Source organism: Ovis aries, chromosome 24 (assembly GCF_016772045.2).
Source record: "Ovis aries strain OAR_USU_Benz2616 breed Rambouillet chromosome 24, ARS-UI_Ramb_v3.0, whole genome shotgun sequence".
NCBI lineage: Eukaryota > Metazoa > Chordata > Mammalia > Artiodactyla > Bovidae > Ovis > Ovis aries.
In genome coordinates this window covers 14,314,259-14,320,496 of record NC_056077.1, presented here as the reverse complement: position 1 = coordinate 14,320,496, position 6,238 = coordinate 14,314,259, and positions in this window count along the sequence as shown.

The following is a 6,238-nucleotide window of genomic DNA, read 5'->3' as shown; positions in this document are numbered from 1 at the left end:
GTCACATCCAATTCCATTCTCATTTTCTCTCTTTCCCTCTTCTGTTTACCTTATTTGGTTAATTATTAATTTTTGATTTTAACTTTTCATTTTGAAATAATGCCAGACTTTTTGAAATGTTGCAAAAGTAGTACAGAGTTCCCCTATACTCTTCACCCAAGTTTTCCCAGATATTGACATCTTACATAACCACAGTACAATCCTCAGAACAAGGAAACAGGCACTGATGTAATAACCTGCCTAGAGACCATATTCAAATAACTGCCAATTGTCCCACCAAAGTCCTTTTACAAGGACTAGTATTCAATCCTGGGTCACTTTGCATTGCATTGAATTGTTACAGAGCACTTTAGTCGCCAATTAGGAGCATTAACCAGTTATTTTACAGTTTGTTCCTCAATTTGTCAGCCCTACTTTATGGGCTGAACTGTGTCCCCACAAAATTCATAGGTTGAGGCTCTAACCCCTAGTACCTCAGAATGTGGCTGTCTTTGGAGAAAGGGCTTTAAAAGAGGTGGTTAGGTTCAAATGAGGCCCTTAGGCTAGGCCCCAATCCAATCTGACTGGTGTCCTAATAAGAGGAGCAAATTTGGACATAGGAAGAGACATGAGCAGTGCATGCATGCACAGAGGAAAGGTCATGCAAGGACCGGGTGAGAAGGGGGCCACCTACAAGCAAAGGAGACAGGCTTCAGAAAAAACTAAGACAGCTGACATTTTGACCTTGGACTTCCAGCCTCAAGAACTGTGAGAAAATAAATTGTTTAACCCACCTAGCCTGTGGTATTTTCTTCTGGCAGCCCTAGCCGACTAATCCACCCATTCTCTTCACTTTTTGGGATTCTGCCAATTTCCGTGTCCTTTGACCTTTGCTATCTGCTCATGTGCTGATCTTCATCCTTTCGTGCTCGTCGTCCTTGTTACTGGTTGCAAGTAAATCTTCTGTTAGACTTGTCTCCACTAGGCAGGTTCCTGGCACACACCTTTGTTTGTTTATTAAATTCCCCTTGTATTATTCTTTCCCTATTGTTGCTGTGACAAGTTACCACAAATCTGTTGCCTTAGAGGTTTGGAGGTCAGAAGTCTAAAATGGACCCACGGACTGCCTTCCCTTCAAAGGCCCTAGAAAAGGATCCATCTCCTTGCCCTTTCCAGCTTCTAGAGGCCCCCTGCATCCCTGGATGGCTCCTTCCTCTGTCTTCAAAGTCGGTTTCATAGCATCTTCCAGTCTCTCTCTGTCATTCTATCACCACATAGTCTTTTCTGACTCCAACCCATCTATTCTTCCTCTTAGAAGGACCCTTGTGATCACATTCATCCTACCTGGATAACACAGTGTAACCTCCATGCCTTGAGATCTTACCTGTTTGACTCTTTGCAACCTTAGGGACAGTAGCCTGCCAGGCTCCCCTGTCCATGGGATTTCCCAGGCAAAAATACTAAACTGCCATTTCCTACTCCAGGGGATCTTACTGATCCAGGGATCAAACCCTTGTCTCTTTCGTCCTGAATTGGCAGGCGGATGCTTTACCACTGCAACACCTGGGACATCTTTGCAGGGCTATGGGGCTTCCTGTGTAGCTCAGTCGGTAAAGAATCTGCCTGCAATGCTGAAGACCTGGGTTCGATTCCTGGGTTGGGAAGATCCCCTGGAGAAGGAGATGGCAACCCACTCCAGTATTCTTGCCTGGAGAATCCCATGGACGGAGGAGCCTGGGGGCGCTGAAGTCCATGGGGTCACAAGAGTCAGACATGACTTAGTGCACTTTGTCTTACTTCTCTGTAATCCTTTCAATTGCTAACTGCAATTGATCACATCAGCTGAAATAAAAGGACCCATATCTCAACAAACTGCGATAGGACCAGCTGTTAACTCAGGCAATCTTTCATTCATTCATTCAGTTGATCAGTATTTACTGAGCACAGTTATGGGCCGGGCACTAAACTATGGGCTTGTGGCATGGATTTGTGTTCAAAATGATTTTTTTCTAAAAAAAAAAAAAATCTAATTCCTGCCTAAATTAGAGGAAATTGTGGTCTTCATTAAGAAAAAAAAAGGAAATCATCCTAATGCCTCCTACACAATTCCCTTAACCAAATTTGTTAGAGAGAAAAATAGAGCAAAATTGGGGAAATTTTCTGAAAAGTAGGGTAGGGGAGGGATTAGGGTTTCCTGGTAAAATGTTCAGTTCAGTTCAGTCGCTCAGTTGTGTCCGACTCTTTGCGACCCCATGAACTGCAGCACACCAGGCCTCCCTGTCCATCACCAACTCCCAGAGTTCACACAAACTCTTGTCCATCGAGTCAGTGATGCCATCCAGCCATCTCATCCTGTCGTCTCCTTCTCCTCCTGCCCCTAATCCCTCCCAGCCCCTAATCCCTCAGGGTCTTTTCCAATGAGTCAGTCAACCCTTCGCATGAGGTGGCCAAAGTATTGCAGTTTCAGCTTTAACATCAGTCCTTCCAAAGAACATCCAGGACTGATCTCCTTTAGAATGGACTGGTTGGATCTCCTTGCAGTCCAAGGGACTCTCAAGAATCTTCTCCAACACTACAGTTCAAACACATCAATTCTACGGCACTCAGCTTTCTTCACAGTCCAACTCTCACATCCATACATGACCACTGGAAAACCATAGCCTTGACTAGACAGACCTTTGTTGGCAAAGTAATGTCTCTGCTTTTCAATATGCTATCTAGGTTGGTCAAAACTTTCCTTCCAAGGAGTAAGCGTCTTTTAAGTTCATGGCTGTAGTCACCATCTGCAGTGATTTTGGAGCCCCCCAAAATAAAGTCTGACACTGTTTCCACTGTTTCCCATGAAGTGATGGGACCAGATGCCATGATCTTTGTTTTCTGAATGTTGAGCTTTAAGCCAACTTTGTCACTCTCCTCTTTCACTTTCAAGAGGCTTCTGAGTTCCTCTTCACTTTCTGCCATAAAGGTGGTGTCATCTGCATACCTGAGGTTACTGATATTTCTCCAAGTAATCTTGATTCCAGCTTGTGCTTCTTCCAGCCCAGCGTTTCTCATGATGCACTCTGCATAGAAGTTAAATAAGCAGGGTGACAATATACAGCCTTGACGTATTCCTTTTCCTATTTGGAACCAGTCTGTTGTTCCATGTCCAGTTCTAACTGTTGCTTCCTGACCTGCATATAGGTTTCTCAAGAGGCAGGTCAGGTGGCCTGGTATTCTCATCTCTTTCAGAATTTTCCACAGTTTATTGTGATCCACATAATTAAAGGCTTTGGCATAGTCAATAAAGCAGAAATAGATGTTTTTCTGGAACTCTCTTGCTTTTTCCATGATCCAGTGGATGTTGGCAATTTGATCTCTGGTTCCTCTGCCTTTTCTAAAACCAGCTTGAACATCTGGAATTTCACAGTTCTCGTATTGCTGAAGCCTGGTTTGGAGAATTTTGAGCATTACTTTACTAGCGTGTGAGATGAGCGCAATTGTGTGGTAGTTTGAGCATTCTTTGGCATTGCCTTTTTTGGGGATTGGAATGAAAACTGACCTTTTCCAGTCCTGTGGCCACTGCTGAGTTTTCCAAATTTGCTGGCATATTGAGTGCAGCACTTTCACAGCATCATCTTTCAGGATTTGAAATAACTCAACTGGAATTCCATCACCTCCACTAGCTTTGCTCGTAGTGATGCTTTCTAAGGCCCACTTGACTTCATATTCCAGGATATCTGGAATGATATCTTAGGTGAGTGATCACACCACCGTAATTATCTTGGTCGAGAAGATCTTTTTTTGCACAGTTCTTCTGTGTAGGATGCCCATTTAATTTTGAATTTCATATGAACAATGAATAATTTTTAGTGTACATATACCCTGGTGCAGTATTTAAGCATGCTTACACTAAAAAATTTTAACTGTTCATCTGAAATTTGAAGTGAATTGAGCAGCCTGTACCTTTATTTTTAATTTTTGGCCACACCCTGTCGCTTATGGGATCTTAGTTCCCCGCCCAGGGATTGAACCCAGGCCTGGGAAGTGAAAGTGCTGAGTCCTAAACACTGGACCTCCGGGGAACTCCCAAGGGCATCCTGCTTTGGTTTTTTAAATATTTATTTATTTGACTGTGCTTAGTCGTGGTATGTGGGATCCAGTTCCCTGACAAGGGACTGAATGTGGGCCCCCTGCACTGGGAGTGCAGAGTCTTAGCCATCGGATCAGCAGGGAAGTCCAGGCATCCTGTATTTTAAAATACAACTCTTGGGACTGACATTCTTGGAGAGCGCGCTGCATGTGGCAGTTTTCTACTAACCACTTTAATACATGAATTCTTTTTCTCCTGACAGAAAGCCAGTGAGGCTGAGGATTGGTAACAATCTATATAGGGGCAAATATCCTCCAAAATCTACGGTGATGTTTATGAAGGAGCTCAACATATTTACTTAATGGGAGTTGAAAGGAAGAGCAATTAATATTTTGAAAGTTGAGATGGTTTTATGTAGAGTGGTATATACTTGTTTCTTCTTAAAAGCAATAAAAAAAAATGCAGCAGTTAAAAACAATCTAACTCAGTAAAAATGCTAAAGAACCTGCCTGGCCTTCAAAGGAGAAGAGATGCTGTGAGATAAATTAATTCATTCCATTGATGCTTCATCATTTGTGCAAGCTGTGGTTTCCAGCCCTCTGGCAATAATGAATTAACAGTTTTACAGGACATTAATATCCCTGAACAATGGAGGATAACCAGGGAATGTAGTGCTGAGTTAAAATGGAAAAGAGTTTTGTTAGGAGTTCTTTCAGCAGGGAGTAAAGTACTAATGTGGGAACTGAGCTTCAATTTACAACTAAGGATCACATTAAACACACATTAAGATGATTACACGGAAGCTTATTGTAACCATTATTATTTCATTTTATTTAAATGAATGGGGACTTAATAAGAACCATCATGTGGGCTGCAATGTCTAAAATCTTCTGTCTTCTTTCGCTAATCTGGAAATTTCTACTGACAAAAGTTTACTGTGCTGAATAGGCTCCAAGACCAACAGGTCTGTTTTCCAACAAACGAAGGAAGCAATCAGCTTCAGAAAAAAAAAAAAATCATGACCTTCAGAAAAGGTCATGGAAGTTCCTCCTGTCCCTTCAATATCACCTCTGAGACGTCTTTTGTTTCTGAGGGTGTGGGTACTAAGCCAGAGACCGACTCCTTGTCACCTGAAATGAGGTTGGCAACAAAAGCTCCAATATAATCCTCTTTCTTGCAACATTTTCTCACCCACTCACCCCTTCAGCCCAGACCCCTTCATTCTCAAAAATTATTATTTATCTATTTTTGGCTGCACTGGGTCTTCATTGCTTCAGGCTTTCTCCAGTCGTGGCAAGCAGGGGCTACGCTCTAGTTGCCATGCTCTTCTCCTTGGGGTGACTTTTGCTGCAGTGCAAGGGATCTAGGGTGGGTGGGCTTCAGTAGTTGTGGCTCAAGGGGTTAGTTGCCAGAGGCATGTGGCATCTCCCCAGATCAGGGATGGAGCCCATGTCCCCTACATTGGCAGGTAAGTTCTTAACTACTGAACCACCACAGAAGTCCATTCTTTTTTCTTTATTTTTATTTATTTATTTATTTGACTGCAACAAGTCTTAGTTGCTGCACACGGGATCATCAATCTTCCTTGTGGCACACGGGATCTTTTAGCTGAGACATGTAGGGTCTAGTTCCCCGACCAGGCATTGAACCCAGGCCCCCTGCATTGGGAGCACAGAGTCTTAGCCACTGGACCACCAGGGAAGTACCCCCAGAGGCCTTCTTTCTTAATGGAATTTCTCCAGCCTTGATCTGAATGGAAGGGGGTGCTTTGATTTGAAGCTAGGTATGCTCAGTAAACACAAGGTTTTTGTTTAGTGTGGTTACAGATGAATAAAAAGAGCTATGCTTTATGTAAATGTTAATATCATTTTCTTTTCTAAAAATTACTTTTCTTTGGATGGGTTCCAGTGGGTGGGGTTGAAATGATGGAGGTGGGGGTAGGAGGTACCACCACTGCTGACGCCCTACTATTACCGAAAGGTATGCATGGGGGTCTGGTTGCTGACCACTCAAAAGCCAGTAAACAGGCCAGGTTGATGGAAAGGAAATTTTGTTTTATTTTAGATGCTGGCAATTGGGGTGGGGGAGGAGGAGGGGGAGGGTGGCAGACATATGTCCAAAGGCTGATTCCCCCCGCAACCCCCACAAGCAGAGGGTAAGAGCTTTCATAGACAGATTTGATGGGTG